Genomic DNA, 18812 nt, shown 5'->3' with positions numbered 1-18812 from the left:
TTGTAAACGTCTGCACACTTACTCGCTGCACCGTACTCTGATATGCACCAACACACCTCTGCGTATTTGGACTGCTGCCAGCGCCACCGTGCGACGACCGCAGGTCAAATGCACCGCATGGTCATACCCCGATGTGATTTAAATCCGCAAACCGCCCATCAGAGCGTTGTTTCACCATGTATCAGCATTATCCTTAATTTATGAGCATGAGTGTAGATGGGATGAGAGGAAAAGGAAGGCATAGAACTGTGTGGCGAGATAACATCCAGGAGGACACAGCTAGGAGAAACATCATCACCAAATGGATAAACAGTGCACTCGACGGAAAGAAATGGAAGAGGCTCTTACAGCAGGCGTACGGTCGATAAGGCCCTTGCCACGTGTAAAGTAATAAGAAAGTACGATGGTGAGTCAAATGAAAACCTTAAATTTGTAACAACAAATCGAAATTTCGCCCCGTTATCCTGTAAGTTGGTAAGCGTGCTACAAACAGCGTTCAGAATGGCCTTTAGGTGGCAGGCATAGTGCAGATGCACACATACCGTCGCAGTATCAGTATAAAGATGGCCGCCCCATCTGCGACTTGCACCAGGGAAGAACAGCGTTCTGTTATTCGGTTTTTGCGTAGTGAAGGTGTGAAACCTATCGAAATTCATCAACGGATGAGGGTTCAGTACAGCGATACATGTTTGTCACAGCAGCAAGTCTACGAATGGAGCAGGAAGTTCGCAAATGGTGTGTGGAATGTGGAAGATGTTCCTCGTCCAGGTCAGGCACAACGAGTTGTGACTCCACAGAACACTGGAGCAGATGAAGCCATAGTGAAGGAAAAACCCCGAGTGACACTGAATGACATCGCAGCATATTTACAGATTAGTCATGGGTCAGCACGCCACATTGTGCATCATTTGCTCCAGTTTCACAAAGTGTCTGCAAGATGGGTGCCACGGCAGCTGACTCCTGAAATGAGAGAACGACGTGTTGATGCTTGTGAAGAACTTCTTCGGCGCTTTGAACGAGGAGGTGATGGCTTACTTGCAAGAATCGTTACTGGGGACGAAACCTGGGTTCACTTCCATCAATCGGAAACGAAGAGAGCGAGCAAGGAATGGCGCCATTCCTCATCACCAAAACCAAAGAAGTTTCGAACAGAACCATCAGCAGGGAAGGTTATGCTGACTCTCTTTTAGGACGAAAAAGGCGTCATTTTGGAGCATTATATGCCTAGAGGGACCACTGTCACCAGCGCATCATACGCAGATCTCCTAAAAAATCATCTGCGGCCTGCAGTCAATTCAAAGCGACGTGTATTGCTGTCAGCAGGTGTCCTTTTGCAAAATGACAATGCAAGGCCCCACACTGCCCGTACAACAGTTGCAACAATCACAGACCTGCATTTTGAGTGTCTTCCTCATCCACCATACTCACCAGACCTTGCCCCAAGTGATTTCCATATGTTTGGACCACTCTAAGGCGCCATGGGAGGAAAAAAGTTCCGTTCTGATGAAGAGGTACGCCACGCGGTGCATGGGTGGTTGCGCGGACTACCAAAGGAATTTTTTTCTAAAGAAATTTATGCACTTTGTAAGAGCTGGAGGACTTGCATTGAGCGTGGGGGAGATTATTTTGAAAAGTGATACAGCTTTGTACCACTTCTGTACAATAAATAATATTTACAGAACGTTTAAGGTTTTCATTTGACTCACATTCGTATTATAATTGATAGCGAAAACTGACGCGACTGAAAATAAACGATATTACAAATAAGGCCGTTTCATTAAACATGGCTGCACAAACGAGCCCTCTTAGAGATAATTACAAATGTGTTGACTATTAACCGCCACTGACTTCAGGATGAAGCATTGTCCCAGTTAGTTTAATAGTATTGAATGTTGTAAATCTTGGAAGGTTATGCAATCCACTGCTCCAGTTCCTTAACGGTATGAAAGAGAGTGCTGTACACTTCATATGATGCTCCTAGAGAGAAAAATCGAGAGGTTTGAGGTCAAATGACCTTGGAGGCCAAGATACAGAATCCTCTCAACCAATCCATGTTGGACCACAGTGGCGCATTACATGTCATCTTACATCAGCAGTCAAATATACCTGTGCCCCATCATGAATGTTTAAGGGGCGATCTAAAAGGTTCCGTTGAAAGGCCATACAGTCCAGAATGAGTATGCCAGTCAGGCAAATTCGCGGTGAACACTGAGGCAATCGTCCCACTGACGATAGGAGGGTGCTCGAATGTCACCCGTTTGTCCATAACGGACGACGCTGGCCTCCTAGATCGGCTGGCGTCTTGTGTCGAACCTCGATCAGCACAGAACTTGGCGCACCATTCCACAACGGTGCTTTTCAACAGACATGCTACCCCATAGACATTTTTCATTCTCTGTGGGGTGTCTACCATTGTTTGTCCTGTTTGGAGGCATTTGGTAATAAGGTCGCCATAATTCACGTTTCGTCATTTCCGTACACATGCTGGAAACACAAATGCCACACTAATCCCTCGCTTGTATGTCGGTGTTTATATACCCGAATCGGACTAGTGCCTGCGTTGCATATACGCAGGAGTGACGTCCTCAGGACGGAAACTTTTTGATCGCGCCTTATACCTCACTCCCCAGCCAGCGACCACGGTAGAAATTTGAGCCCAGTTAGATGTGGACTTAATCGAAAAGTTTACTATGCCAGATAATTGGAAAATTAAAATAATAAACCCCATCTATAAGAAACGGGACAGAACAGCATGTGAAAACTATAGAGGTATAACAGCTTATAAGATCTTCACAAGTATATTAAACGAAAGGATACAGAAGTGTGCAGGAGGCATGCTAGGGACATATCAATGTGGCTTTCGACCAGACAGGGGAACAACTGATCAAATATTTGTGATAAGACAAATGATGGAAAAGTTCTATGTATGCGATATAGATCTGCATTTCCTATTCATCGACTTCACACAAGCATTTGACAGCATAAATCGGCAAGAACTATATAGAGTACTGAAAGCAGTTGGTATACGTGCTAAACTAATAAGACTAATCAGAATGATAATGACAAAGAAAAGAGCAAAAGTAAAGGTCCTTAGCAGAACAAGTGAAAGCTTTGACTTTAATAAATGTATGAAGCAAGGTGATAGTCTCTCCGCTGTCCTATTCAATATAGCCCTGCATAGTGTAGTAAATAAAATCAACACAAGAGGCACCATATTTACGAAAACTAGCCGGATATGTGCATACGCTGATGACATTGCTATAGTAGTAAGAAATACCAATACACTCCTAGAAAGATACCGGGCAATGGAAACAGGAGCCTTAAAAATTGGCCTCATAGTAAATGAAAACAAGACAAAATATATGGTAATGTCACAATCTGAGGCCAGAAGAACCCCTAAAAACCTAAACATCAATGGGAAATGCTTCAAAGGAGTGTCCTCTTTTAACTACTTGAGAGCCCTAACAACGAATAATAACAGTATTGGAAAGGCTATAAGGGAAAGAATACAAGCAGGAAACAGATCTTACTTTGCAAATATGCAGCTTTTCAAAAATAGTCTTGTTACAAGAAAAACAAAACTGCAAATATATAATTCCCTAGTCCGCCCAGTTAGCACATACGGGTCAGAGGTATGGACGTTGACAGAACACGATAAAAATGCACTAAGAACCACTGAGCGGAAAATACTACCGTACGCAAAATCAATGGGCCAATAAGGGAGGAAGAAGGCTGGAGAATACGCTACAGTGCCGAATACTAGAGTTAATACAAGGCAGGACATAGTGAAATTTGTGAAATCACAGCGAATACGATGGCTACGACACTTTGAGAAAACGGCAGAGGATAAAATTCCAAAGAAAATGATGAAAGGTGTGATCCATTCAGCTAGGCGAAAAGGGAGACCTAGAAGAAGATGGATCGACGAGGTAATAACGGATATCACCAGTATGGGAGTCCGGGGGTGGAAAAGAGCAGCAAACAATCGAGAAGTGTGGAGGAAGATTCTTGAAGAAGCCTAAGCTCACCAAGTGCTGTAGCGCTACTGAAGAACAGAAGATGTGGACTTAATCGAAAAGTTTACATTTCAGATACTTTTGTACTGCCTGGGCAGTATTCCATGCCGAAGTCAGAAGCGGTTCGTCACAACATATTCACAGCAATCTTGCGAGTGTCTCGTTTAGTGGAACGACTTTGCTGTTATCGTATACTTTCACCTGCGTTAGTTTTCACTATCAATTAGCGTATACACTGTAATGTTTCTGTGTTTCATTCAAACAGCTTCGGTGAGGCGGTTTACCAGCGGCGATTGGAGCATGTAGCATGGGAAGATGGAAATCGATAGTCGTCGTATAACCACGTTTATTGCTCAGCAGTAAATACATATTTTATGCAATCCTCTCCCAAGACACGTGGCAGCGGTGAGCTAGGTCAGTTTTGCGTGGGAGGAAATCAATAAACACTCCGCCGGTGCGTTGCCGACACGCAAGGCGGCGGTGGAAAAACACGCATTAACTGAACGACGAAGGTTTATACTGAACCCCTACAGAATGTGTAGCTTTCCATGTGTCGCTGCGGTCTTTATTAGACGTAGTAAGTGTTGATTTGGAGGTGGAGAGTCCCACGCATTGCTCCCTCTTATATTATTGCTAGTTAAATTACTTCGGAGTCCAGTTGAGAATAGAAATAGCAACGTGTGAGTTAGATTGTAAATACAGAAAAATAAACGTTATCGCAAGTAGGAACTATAGGCGGCACATGACTCGCGGAAAAAAGAAATTCTTGTCTTGGGCAAACAGCGCGTCAGAGGGTCAGAATATTGATGACAGTATTAGAGTATGATTGCTGAATTGTTAGACAGCCTACGTGTATCATCTACTTACGGTTTTGAATTTTCATTAAATTTTCGATGCGTGGGTCGAACTCATTGTAGTACCGTTTTTTTTAGTAAGTATTTGGCTAGTAACATTACGAAGAAGCTACTTGACTTAATATCAATGTCACACCAACCCTCTCCATTCCTTTAAGGAAAGAAAAGAAATATACACTTTCCCTTTCTGTCCACACAGACTAAAACCGTATATCTCGAGTTAGTCCTTATGACAAAGATTACGGGTTTTAACGACACAGCCTTCCCACGTTATTTTAGTTCAAGTTACAACAATCTTTATATAACATCCTAATCAGCGCTTTGCAGTGAATTATCACTGACAATGCACCACAATGATTTTAATGAAAAACTGGATAAAGTAAACGGCAAAAATATAGGTAATCAATGAAATGTGAAAATAAAGGACAAAAGCTATTTCTTAACTCACGTTTAATTATCGTCAGATACGTGCAACAATGAAATCAAGAAATTTGAAAGTATACAAATTAAAATACATTAATCACGGAAATGATCAGTAATATAAAACAGATTTCGAACAATAACAGTTCAGCGCTCAAGGAATATCAAAGGTTCGCAAGTGAATGAGTTACAGATGGCTTAAGATACAGAAAAAAAGGAAAGAAATAATGTGGTTTGTAAGTGGCGTGGATGATTCATATTATACAGCTACTGCTGAAAATAAATGGTAGCATCTGTTTGTAGTAAACGGTGGATGAGATAAAAACAGCCAGTCCCGCTAAATGTTCGATATTTATAAACTGATAATAGAAAAACAGGCATGAGCCAGCAATTTAGGCATGAGCATTACGTGAAAAGAGATGTGTACGTACCCTTACAAACATCACAGCACGGAGACGACATTGTGCAGCTGGCGAGGGAACGACTTGCTCAGAGCGGCTGCAGATGCCCGTGTGATGCACTCGTTGCGCCCCACAAGCTCTTGATGCACCGAGGGAAGCTACAGCAGCGCTCCTACCAGAGGACGACGCAACTAGTGCCGCGTAACCACGTCCTACGCTGAATAACCCGGGAACGAACGATACGGAAGACGTTTTTGTGTATAGCCACTACGCAGATGCTCAAGTTTTCATTATTCTTTATACGAATGCGTGGTGTATGTTCTTTCGAACATATTATTACTCTGCAAGTAGCTTGAACACTACGTCGTTAGCTAGCAGGCATAAAAATCTTGGTGCACACCACACGTCCATGATTTTTAAAAGCTGTTATACACAGGGAGTGGACAAACAAATCGGCAATACTATGAGAATTGCTTCCTGGAACATAAAAATGCAGATGCTAGGCAAGCCCGCAGGTTGCGCTGTTGTATTCGACCACAACGGCACCCATGCAAAGTCCTTAATACGTAACAAGTATCCGACGTGCTCAGAACAGTGTTCTGTGTAGCTGTGAGTGCTCTATATCGGAGCTCAGTCTATTCGAACGTGGACGAATTGTTGTTGATCGTATGGTAGGTGCTTTCGTAATCAAAGGAGCCGAAGTATTTGCGGTTTCAAGAGGCACCATAGCAAAGATTTATACCGCATACAGCGGAAAGAGAAAAAGTCATTCGCTGTGTCAACGCGAACGGAAGTGTGTGCTGAATTATCGTGAAAGATGGTCATTGGAGAGGATTGTGACGAAATGCAGGATGACGTCAGCTTCATAAGTCACAGCAGATTTGAATGTCGCTTTCGCGAACCTCGTCAGCACCAAAACAACACTAAGGGAGCTCCACAAGTAGACGATTGTTACCTTGTACATGACTCCGTGCGTGTGATTAGTAGTCATTCCTCGCCAGGTGACGCTGCTATCGCCTGGATGGGTTTATTTTACACTACTGGCCATTAAAATTGCTACACCACGAAGATGACGTGCTACAGACGCGAAATTTAACCTAAAGGGAGAAGATGCTGTGATATGCAAATGATTATCTTTCAGAGCATTCACACAAGGTTGGCGCCGGTGGCGACACCTACAACGTGCTGACAGTAGGAAAGTTCCCAACTGATTTCTCATACACAAACAGCAGTCGACCGGCGTTGCCTCGTGAAGCGTTGTTGTGATGCCTCGTGTAACGAGGAGAAATGCGTGCCGCCACGTTTCCGGCTTTGATAAAGTTCGGATTGTAGCCTATCGCGATTGCGGTTTATCGTATCGCGACATTGCTGCTCGCGTTGGTCGAGATCCAATGACTGTTAGCAGAATATGGAATCGGTGGGTTCAGGAGGGTAATACGGAGCGCCGTGCTGGATCCCAACGGCCTCGTATCACTAGCAGTCGAGATGACAGGCATCTTATCCGCATGACTGTAACGGATCGTGCAGCCACGTCTCGATCCCTGATTCAACAGATGGGGACGTTTGCAAGACAACAACCATCTGCACGAACAGTTCGACGACGTTTGCAGCAGGATGGACTATCAGCTCGGAGACCACGGCTGCGGTTACCCTTGACGGTGCATCACAGACAGGAGCGCCTGCGATGGTGTACTCAACGAGGAACCCGGGTGCACGAATGGCAAAACGTCATTTTTCGGATGAATCCAGCATCATGATGGTCGCATCCGTGTTTGGCGATATCGCGGTGAACGTACATTGGAAGCGTGTATTCGTCATCGCCATACTGGCGTATCACAAGGCTTGATGGTATGGGGTGCCATTGGTTACACGTCTCGCTCACCTCTTGTTCGCATTGACGGCACTTTGAACAGTGGACGTTACATTTAAGATGTGATAGGTCCCGTGGCTCTAACCTTCATTCGATCCCTGCGAAACCCTACGTTTCAGCAGGATAATGCACGACTGCATGTTGTAGGTCCTGTACGGGCCTTTCTGGATACAGAAAATGTCCGACTGCTGCCCTGGCCAGCACATTCTCCAGATCTCTCACCAACTGAAAACGTCTGGTCAATGGTGGCCGAGCAACTGGCTCGTCGCAGTACGCCAGATACTACTCTTGATGAACTGTGGTGTAGTGTTGAAGCTGCATGGGCAGCTGTACCTGTACACGCCATCAAAGCTCTGTTTGACTCAATGCCCAGGCGTATCAAGGCCGTTATTACGGCGAGAGGTGGTTGTTCTGGGTACTGATTTCTTAGGATCTATGTACCCAAACTGCGTGAAAATGTAATCACATGTCAGTTCTAGTATAATATATTTGTCCAATGAATACCCGTTTATCACCTGCATTTCTTCTTGGTGGAGCAATTTTAATGGCCAGTAGTGTAATAGTAGGTCGATGATCCTAACGTTCTGGCTGATGAGTATAACACACAAACTGCGAGTAATATTACAACTCAAAAAGCCGGCCGTAGTGGCCGAGCGGTTCTAGGCGCTACAGTCTGGAACCGAGCTACCACTACGGTCGCAGATTCGAATCCTGCCTCGGGCATGGAGGTGTGTAATGTCCTTAGGTTAGTTAGGTTTAATTAGTTTTAAGTTCTAGGCAACTGATGACCTCAGAAGTTAAGTCGCATAGTGCTCAGAGCCATTTGCACCATTTTTTTGTAATGAGTATTTACTTTTACACTTCTTCTGCTATGTGGAGGCAGATGAAGATTTCGGCTGCTGTTAACGTTTCATGGTTCTTACACATCGATTTACATAACTGTTTTTCGTTACATGTTAGTACACATAAATAATAAGATAATTTAAGGCAATTACAATAAAGGAAATAAATAAAATATTTATAGTTTGGCGCTGCGCCGTACGAGATATGGGCTTAATGAAACACTATCACATGAATATTTATTTTATTTATTTATTTATTTATTTCATTCGCAGTACAGAGTAACCCACCGCCTTGAAATGTAAGGTGGGTCCGATGCTCTGAATCTAACAGCAAAGACTTCTCATTGTTACAATCTTATTGGTGTATAGTTGTTAATGCTTTTTTTAAAAAATAATATAAAGAACATAATATATCAAGATTTCTCTGAGGTTATAGCGAATTGAGTGCTAAACAATTGTTAAAATGATTCCATATAATTTGTTACTACCTAGATGATGAGAATATATAATGCAAATGTCAAAGAAAAATGAAAAAGGAAAATGTAATACAATAAGTGTGGTGAAAATAGTTGCAGGGAAGCCATATGCTGTATTGGATGTGTAATATAGTCTAAGTAGCATGTTGGTTGATGATGGCCTATTTCTATTTCAGATGAGAAGGTCTCGGTACAACCCCGAGCTATTCTCATCTGAAATGGTTTGTGTTAATGTATGTTTACACAGATTATACATATTAAATACTGATTGAGCACTTCATACATCGAATACATGAATTTCAGCTTTACATGAGAAATACACTTAAGTTTGTAATTTGTTAGTAGAAATAGAATATAGTTCATTGCAACTTGAATGCATTATTCCTTACATAACTTAATACATTACTGACATGTAAAATTCATTGATTGTAGCTTTGAATAGAGAAGCGAATATACTTCTGTCTGCACACAATAAGACGAACATTACGTTACTACTTGTGTGCTGTATACAGGACTATTACAAATGATTGAAGCGATTTCATAAATTCACTGTAGCTCCATTCATTGACATATGGTCACGCACACTACAGATACGTAGAAAAACTCATAAAGTTTTGTTCGGCTGAAGCCGCACTTCAGGTTTCTGCCGCCAGAGCGCTCGAGAGCGCAGTGAGACAAAATGGCGACAGGAGCCGAGAAAGCGTATGTCGTGCTTGAAATGCACTCACATCAGTCAGTCATAACAGTGCAACGACACTTCAGGACGAAGTTCAACAAAGATCCACCAACTGCTAACTCCATTCGGCGATGGTATGCGCAGTTTAAAGCTTCTGGATGCCTCTGTAAGGGGAAATCAACGGGTCGGCTTGCAGTGAGCGAAGAAACGGTTGAACACGTGCGGGCAAGTTTCACGCGTAGCCCGCGGAAGTCGACGAATAAAGCAAGCAGGGAGCTAAACGTACCACAGCCGACGGTTTGGAAAATCTTACGGAAAAGGCTAAAGCAGAAGCCTTACCGTTTCGAACTCATTGATGGGGACATGCTGCGCCGATTGTGGGAGGAACTTGATTATCGACTTGATGTCTGCCGAATCACTAAAGGGGCACATATCGAACATTTGTGAATGCCTAAAAAAACTTTTTGAGTTTTTGTATGTGTGTGCAAAGCATTGTGAAAATATCTCAAATAATAAAGTTATTGTAGAGCTGTGAAATCGCTTCAATCATTTGTAATAACCCTGTACTTTAAACACTATACAGGATGTCATCGGGGAGGAGGAGCCTCGGAATAAAACTTCTTCGAGCCTTCTCCTCCCAAGCGACATTATCTTACTACTGTTGTTGTTGTGGTCTTCAGCCCTGAGACTGGTTTGATGCAGCTCTCCATGCTACTCTATCCTGTGCAAGCTTCTTCATCTCCCAGTACCTACTGCAACCTACATCCTTCTGAATCTGCTTAGTGTATTCATCTCTTAGTCTCCCTCTACGATTTTTACCCTCCACGCTGCCCTCCAATGCTAAATTGGTGATCACTTGATGCCTCAAAACATGTCCTACCAACCGATCCCTTCTTCTAGTCAAGTTGTGCCACAAACTTCTCTTCTCCCCAATCCTATTCAATACCTCCTCATTAGTTACGTGATCTACCTACCTTATCTTCAGCATTCTTCTGTAGCACCACATTTCGAAAGCTTCTATTCTCTTCTTGTCCAAACTGGTCATCGTCCATGTTTCACTTCCATACATGGCTACACTCCATACAAATACTTTCAGAAACGACTTCCTGACACTTAAATCTATACTCGATGTTAACAAATTTCTCTTCTTCAGAAACGATTTCCTTGCCATTGCCAGTCTACATTTTATATCCTCTCCACTTCGACCATCATCAGTTATTTTACTCCCTAAATAGCAAAACTCCTTTACTACTTTAAGTGTCTCATCTCCTAATCTAATCCCCTCAGCATCACCCAATTTGATTTGACTACATTCCATTATCCTCGTTTTGCTTTTGTTGATGTTCATCTTATATCCTCCTTTCAAGACACTGTCCATTCCGTTCAACTGCTCTTCCAAGTCCTTTGCTGTCTCTGACAGAATTACAATGTCATCGGCAAACCTCAAAGTTTTTACTTCTTCTCCATGAATTTGAATACCTACTCCGAATTTTTCTTTTGTTTCCTTTACTGCTTGCTCAATATACAGATTGAATAACATCGGGGAGAGGCTACAACCCTGTCTCACTCCTTTCCCAACCACTGCTTCCCTTTCATGCCCTCTACTCTTATAACTGCCATCTGGTTTCTGTACAAATTGTAAATAGCCTTTCGCTCCCTGTATTTTACCCCTGCCACCTTCAGAATTTGAAAGAGAGTATTCCAGTTAACGTTGTCAAAAGCTTTCTCTAAGTCTACAAATGCTAGAAACGTAGGTTTGCCTTTTCTTAATCTTTCTTCTAAGATAAGTCGTAAGGTTAGTATTGCCTCACGTGTTCCTACAATTCTACGGAATCCAAACTGATCCTCCCCGAGGTCCGCTTCTACCAGTTTTTCCATTCGTCTGTAAATAATTCACGTTAGTATTTTGCAGCTATGACTTATTAAAATGATAGTTCGGTAATTTTCACATCTGTCAACACCTGCTTTCTTTGGAATTGGAATTATTATATTGTACTTGAAGTCTGAGGGAATTTCGCCTGTCTCATACATCTTGCTCACCAGATGGTAGAGTTTTGTCAGGAATGGCTCTCTCAAGGCCATCAGTAGTTCTAATGGAATGTTGTCTACTCCCGAGGCCTTGTTTCGACTCAGGTCTTTCAGTGCTCTGTCAAACTCTCCACGCAATATCTTATCTCCCATTTCATCTTCATCTACATCCTCTTCCATTTCCATAATATTGTCCTCAAGTACATAGCCCTTGTATAAACCCTCTATATACTCCTTCCACCTTTCTGCCTTCCTTTCTTTGCTTAGAACTGGGTTGCCATCTGAGCTCTTGATATTGATACAAGTGGTTCTCTTCTCTCCAAAGGTCTCTTTAATTTTCCTGTAGGCAGTATCTATCTTACCCCTAGTGAGACAAGCCTCTACATCCTTACACTTGTACTCTAGCCATCCCTGCTTAGGCATTTTGCACTTCCTGTCAATCTCATTTTTGAGACGTTTGTATTCCTTTTTGCCTGCTTCATTTACTGCATTTTTATATTTTCTCCTTTCATCAATTAAATTCAATATTTCTTCTGTTACCCAAGGATTTCTATTAGCCCTCGTCTTTTTACCTACTTGATCCTCTGCTGCCTTCACTACTTCATCCCTCAGAGCTACCCATTCTTCTTCTACTGTATTTATTTCCCCCATTCCTGTCAATTGTTCTTTTTTGCTCTCCCTGAAACTCTCTACAACCTCTGGCTCCTTCAGTTTATCCAAGTCCCATCTCCTTAAATTCCCGCCTTTTTGCAGTTTCTTCAGTTTCAATCTGCAGTTCACAACCAATAGATGGTGGTCAGAATCCACATCTGCCCCTGGAAATGTCTTACAATTTAAAACCTAGTTCCTAAATCTCTGTCTTACCATTACGTAATCTATCTGATACCTTTTAGTATCTCCAGGATTCTTCCAGGTATACAACTTTCTTTCATGATTTTTGAACCAAGTGTTAGCTATGATTATGTTATGCTCTGTGCAAAATTCTACAAGGCGGCTTCCTCTTTCATTTCTTCCCCCCAATCCATATTCACCTACTATGTTTCCTTCTCTCCCTTTTCCTACTGACGAATTCCAGTCACCCATGACTATTAAATTTTCGTCTCCCTTCACTACCTGAATAATTTCTTTTATCTCGTCATACATTTCATCAATTTCTTCATCATCTGCAGAGCTAGTTGGCATATAAACTTGTACTACTGTAGTAGGCATGGGCTTTGTGTCTATCTTGGCCACAATAATGCGTTCACTATGCTGTTTGTAGTAGCTAACCCGCACTCCTATTTTTTTATTCATTATTAAACCTACTCCTGCATTACCCTTATTTGATTTTGTATTTATAACCCTGTAATCACCTGACCAAAAATCTTGTTCCTCCTGCCACCGAACTTCACTAATTCCCACTATATCTAACTTTAACCTATCCATTTCCCTTTTTAAGTTTTCCAACCTACCTGCCCGATTAAGGGATCTGACATTCCACGCTCCGATCCGTAGAATGCCAGTTTTCTTTCTCCCGATAACGACGTCCTCTTGAGTAGTCCCCGCCCGGAGATCCGAATGGGGGACTATTTTACCTCCGGAATATTTTACCCAAGAGGATGCCATCATCATTTAATCATACAGTAAAGCTGCATGTCCTCGGGAAAAATTACGGCTGTACCAGCACAGCAAGGCCGTTTTGGTTAATGTTACACGGCCAGATCAGTCAATCATCCAGACTGTTGCCCCTGCAACTACTGGAAAGGCTGCTGCCCCTCTTCAGGAACCACATGTTTGTCTGGCCTCTCAACAGATACCCCTCCGTTGTGGTTGCACCTACGGTACGGCCATCTGTATCGCTGAGGCACGCAAGCCTCCCCACCAACGGCAAGGTCCATGGTTCATGGGGGGATCTTACTACTACAGTCTTAGTATGTGGTGCCGGTGTTTATTTGTTTTATGACTGTTGTGTTGTTTGTGACTGTTTTGTGACATGCATTGTCATGCATTGTTGGTTTTGGTCCCTTACCTGTTGATCCCTTCTGATTCATGTTCATTTAGTGTTCCTTCCTCAATTTCGGAATCTGTGGTCGTGTTTGTTGTGTTGTTTGTGTTTGTCTACGCCTCCTTCCATATGAGTTTCGGCGCTTGTATTCTTCGTGCAGAGTGTTAGATACAATATCAGCTACGCTATTTATTGTGTTCCAGTCATCGGGATTACGTATTATTCTGGTGATGTCATTGTCGTTCTGTATAGGTCTCACTTGTGCTAGCAAGTTCCACAGCAGTATGACGAGTTCTGGCGTCCCAGTTTCTCCGCATACGCATACTTCATCGTTAGTTAGTCCCATACGGTTTAAATGTACTGGATACGGCCCGTGGCCTGTCAGGAAATGCACTACCCCCGGCTTGAGGTGACATGTTTCGGTTGTAGTCTTTCACGTCCATCAGGAAAGAAAAAGTGTACTCGGCGACCCCTTTCGGATGCATCCCACACTCTCTGCCATGCTTGAATCCGCAAATGTGTCATTTGTGTTTCGTTAATAATGTTGGTTCCCGTAATTTCGGTGACTTTATCGAGCCTGTCCCTCTTAAGCCAGTAAAGTACAGTTCTATAACGTATTGTTATATCTATAGGGCAGGTACCCATCACAACGCAAAGAGCCTCTAGTGACGTGGTGTTGAAGGCTCCGCTCATTCTGAGTACGCTACGTTGACCTCGTCTTGCAATTGTCTTGTTAGTGTGTTTGTTCAGTCTGTGAGTCCAAGCACTTGCGGCGAAGCATGCAATGGATTCAAATATCGCAATGCGGTAGGTCCTTATTGTGTTAATAGGTACACTACTGGCCATTAAAATTTCTACACCACGAAGATGACGTGCTACAGACGCGAAATGTAACCGACAGGAAGAAGATGCTGTGATATGCAAATGATTAGCTTTTCAGTGCATTCGCACAAGGTTGGCGCCGGTGGCGACACCTACAACGTGCTGACATGAGGAAAGTTACCAACCGATTTCTCATACACAAACAGCAGTTGACCGGCGTTGCCTGTTGAAACGTTGTTGTGATGCCTCGTGTAAGGAGGAGACATGCGTACCATCACGTTTCCGACTTTGATAAAGGGCGAATTGTAGCCTATTGCGATTGCGGTTTATCGTATCGCGACATTGTGAAAGGTGGCTACACTGTGCCACTGCGCCAGAGATTGCGCCAAAGAGTACTATTAAGCCGCCTCCACAGTGGTTGTTGAGAGTTCATAGCAGTCAGTGGTAGTAGAGAGCTCGTAGAGGACAGTGCTTGTTGTGACATCGTAGAGGGCAGTGTGTGTTAAGAGTTCGTACCGAGATGTACTAGTGGGCACTGCTTGTCGTGAAGTCGGAGTAAGATGTTGTAGTAAAGAGTGTTGTTCCATGTCTTATGCAGTTATTTGATGGGAGAGATAGCAGATGTTATTGTAATGAGTGCATTTCGTCAATATATATGAAGGTAAAATTTATAATGTTCCTTTATTAGTTGTGTATCTGAAATAATGTGTCACTACAGGTTCAGTCAACAAAGCATCTGGCTCGTGTTCTTGTATTAGAGTGAATTTTGGTTTTCTTGCGTAATTATAGTTTTTTCTAAATTTCTTTTGTCACGTCAGTATATTTGGTATCAAAATTGTTGTCTTGTTGGAAAAGAACCGTGCCAGATGTGGACGTTGAGTCACACTCCCACATACAGAACAGTTACTCTTGTGCTTGGATTTTGTAGGTTTTATAGTTGCTGGGGACTTAATTAATTAATTGTGTTTACGAAAATTTTCTTACATTGTTTGTTGCAGTCAGATAGCGTAAATATACTAGTCAGGGCCAACCGATTACGAGACTTGCGTAATCGGACATACAGTTACTAAAATTAAAAGTATTTTCAATCTTATTTATTTAATTAAGCCCCCATGCACGTGGCGACCGCTGCTTCGGATCGTCCCTTGGAATTTTTCTGATTGTGAAAATTGTAGACTGTAGTATTGTTGTAGTAATTTTGAGTTTAGTGATTGTAGTCTGTATTGAGTGTGTAGATTTGGTAATTAGCATTCTTCTAATGGTATTTTTCAAAGTTTAATTTTTATTGCCTTGTATACGCGTTTGACAATTTTGTGCAATTATTTCAATTGTTCGATTGATTGTGTTTGAAGGAAACATCTCGTGTGAATAGTCTTGTTGGAGATAAAGAGTCACAGTGTGTAATTTTCGTACAGTGACGAATCTTTCGTATATTTTGTAAATGATTACGCGATCAATGAAAAAGGCAAAAATGATGAATAGTGAGGACGAAATTGTTGACATGGCGAACTCGCCAACAGAGGAAAACTGTATGCTGGATAATGAAGTGGAAAACAATGTAATAAGTCGGGAAGACAGTCCGGAACCATTTCAAAATTTCTCTCAATCGGAAAATTCACAGAATCGGAGATTAACGACAGAAGATTCTGAAATAGTATCGAACACAGATAGCCTTACAGCTGTGACGAAGGAAGTTAGTTTTGCGGGAGATGTTAGGGGCGAAAAGAATTCTGAACAATTTAATATGGAGCAGTTGATGAGTGTAATATTAAATTTTCAATCTGAATTAAAAACACAGATAGGAACAATGGAAACACGGATGGGAACAATGGAAACACGGTTTGGATCTGAATTTAAAACAGAGATGGGAATTTTACGGACTGAATTAAAAACTGATATGGGAACAATGGAAACTCGGTTAGGATCTGAATTTAAAACAGAGATGGGAACTTTGGAAACACGGTTAGATTCAAGAATAGGGACATGTTTCAAAAATATGAAAGATGAATTAAAGAAAGAAATCAGGGAAGAAGTACAACCGATTCTGAATTCTCACAATAATAGATTAATTGCAGTAGAAATCAGACAAAGGGAACAGGATAGAGAACAGGAAGAAAGAGATCGCGTGATAGTACAGAATTTTTCAGAGTTAAATTTACAACGTGCAAAGGATAAGGAAGAAATATTTGAGAGAATCGAAGGATCCGTACCAAATGACAGATTAAATAACCTAACACAACAATATGAACAGCTAGCTACCAAATGTGACAATACTGAAACCCGAGTCGCGACACTTACGGAAGACGTAAATAAACAGAAAGAACAATTTGGTGACTTATCGGAAAGAGTGGAGGAAATTTCAGATACACTCACAAATCTTAGTTTACATGGGGACAGAGATTCAGATGATACAGTTCCATTACCATTTGCAGAAACTGAAGAGTATCAGAACATAAATAAGCATGTTGAAAATCAGGGAAAATTTAATGAACGTGTGAAAAGGGAATTTGAGGCATTACGGAAGCAAGTCAAACAAATTGAAGGCGAAATAGTAGGAAAGGACAGTAGAAGGAACTTAGAATCACAGATAGCAGAGGGGTATGAAGAAAACAATTTATTTCATTTACGGGATGCAGTAAGAGAGCGCGAGGCGCGTGAATTTAACAATAATCGACATTCGGACTGGGACAGACGCGGTAGGTCTTTGTCGCCACGAGGCGAAAACTTTGACTATAAACACTTTTTGACTGTCCGGAAATTTAAGATCTTCCGCAACTCTAAGAATGACATACATCCATGTTCATGGCTAGATCAATTTACGTACGCACTTCCGCCAGATGTGCCACAAGGTCACAAACTAGAAATTATGTGCAGCTATTAAGGTCCTCAGGGGATTCACTACTCTAAGTGAATATGTGCCGTAGCGAGCATAGGGCCCCGAGCTGTAGTGGTGCTATTTCTCTTTTAGTTTTCTGTACCGCTGCCTACTCTTTTACTATTCTTTGCATCTGTCAAACCAGCTCTTCGACTATCAATCTATCTAGTGAGTAAGTAAACAATAACCGGATTTGACTAATTTACCCAAAAGTGACTTTGGAAATTACCGATTGGACTTACTGTATCTTCAGCAGCATTCATTCGTAGTTTAAATGAAATTTTACCTGTTTATCTTCGCGACAATATTATTTCTTATGTTGACGACATTCTTATTGTTAAACGTTCTTGGAGTGAGCACAACAAAATTTTGGATTCATTATTACGTATTTTTGCACGAGTTGGCATGACAGTGAACTTGGAAAAATCTGGATTTGGTCGTTCACAGGGAAATTTCTCGGTCACATTACTTCTACAGAAGGTATTCTTCCTGATCCAGAGAAATTAGACGCTATTCGTAATTATGCTGTTCCTACCACAAAACGTGATGTTCGTAGTTTCCTTGGTGTCTGTAATTTTCTTAGACGCTTTGTTAAATTGGACGATTTGGCCACACCTCGTTTTTGCGATCTATCTGGAAAGTTCCTTTTAAACGAAAATCGGTCGACAACTCCGTTTGGTTAGTTTGTATTCCTGATGAGTGGGTCAATAAATTGATTTGGTATACGCATCTCAGTTATGCACACTTTGGTCCCCGAAAATGCTTTCACAAATTACGAGAAAATTGTTACTTCAGTAATATGGAAAAACGTATTCGATCTGTTCTTGCCAAATGTAAATTATGTCAAATGGCTAAGCCTCCAACGATTTCTCACAGAGCACCGTTGTTTCCCATCATTCCAGCGAAATTAAAGGAGATGGCTGCAGTCGATTTGTTCGGTCCAGTGGTTCGTTCTACTAATGGTTTTGCGTACATTTTCGTAGCAGTGGAGTTGACGTCAAAATATGTGTGTTTTACACCGTTACGCAAAGCAACAGCTCGTTCAGTATCCAACGCTTTTATCAAACATTTTCTTAAAGAAGTTGGTCATGTTGATAAGGTTATATCAGATAATGGATCACAGTTTCGTTCTAAAATTTGGCTTCGTACTCTACAGCGTCGTAAAATTAAACCAATCTTCATTTCACTTTTTCACCCTCAATCTAACGCTTCAGAGAGATGGATGAAGGAAATCAATAAATTGTGCCGTCTTTATTGTCATCAGAATCACAGAACTTGGGATCAGTATCTTCATATTTTTCAAAACATTCTGAATGAACTTCCTAATGATTCAACTTCTTTACCGCCTACACTGGTATTAAAAAATAAAGTACCAACAAATCGCATTTCTGAAATCGTTCCTTTTCCGCCTTCACGGAAACTGCGGCATTCTGAAGTTGTCAACCTGGCTCTGCAAAATATTGCGTCTGCGGCTGCTAGAAGAGAGAAATCAGCTAGACGTCCTGGTCGTTCAAAATTCTTGTCAGTTGGTCAGAAGGTATTAATTAA

At 41.8% G+C, this 18812-nt stretch overlaps 1 long non-coding RNA gene across 1 annotated transcript in view; it reads right to left on the bottom strand.

The window, feature by feature from the left end:
• Positions 1-5849, bottom strand: part of LOC124805366 — a 42101-nt gene extending 36252 nt beyond the window's left edge. Inside the window, exon 1 of the long non-coding RNA XR_007017448.1 lies at positions 5722-5849. This is a non-coding gene — a long non-coding RNA (uncharacterized LOC124805366). The remainder of the gene's footprint in view (positions 1-5721) is intronic.
• Positions 5850-18812: the final 12963 nt, after the last annotated feature.

This window comes from Schistocerca piceifrons, chromosome 7 (assembly GCF_021461385.2).
Source record: "Schistocerca piceifrons isolate TAMUIC-IGC-003096 chromosome 7, iqSchPice1.1, whole genome shotgun sequence".
In the NCBI taxonomy this organism is placed as follows: Eukaryota; Metazoa; Arthropoda; class Insecta; order Orthoptera; family Acrididae; genus Schistocerca; species Schistocerca piceifrons.
The sequence above is the reverse complement of the archived record's forward strand: the minus strand, read 5'-3'. Positions and strand labels throughout refer to the sequence as shown.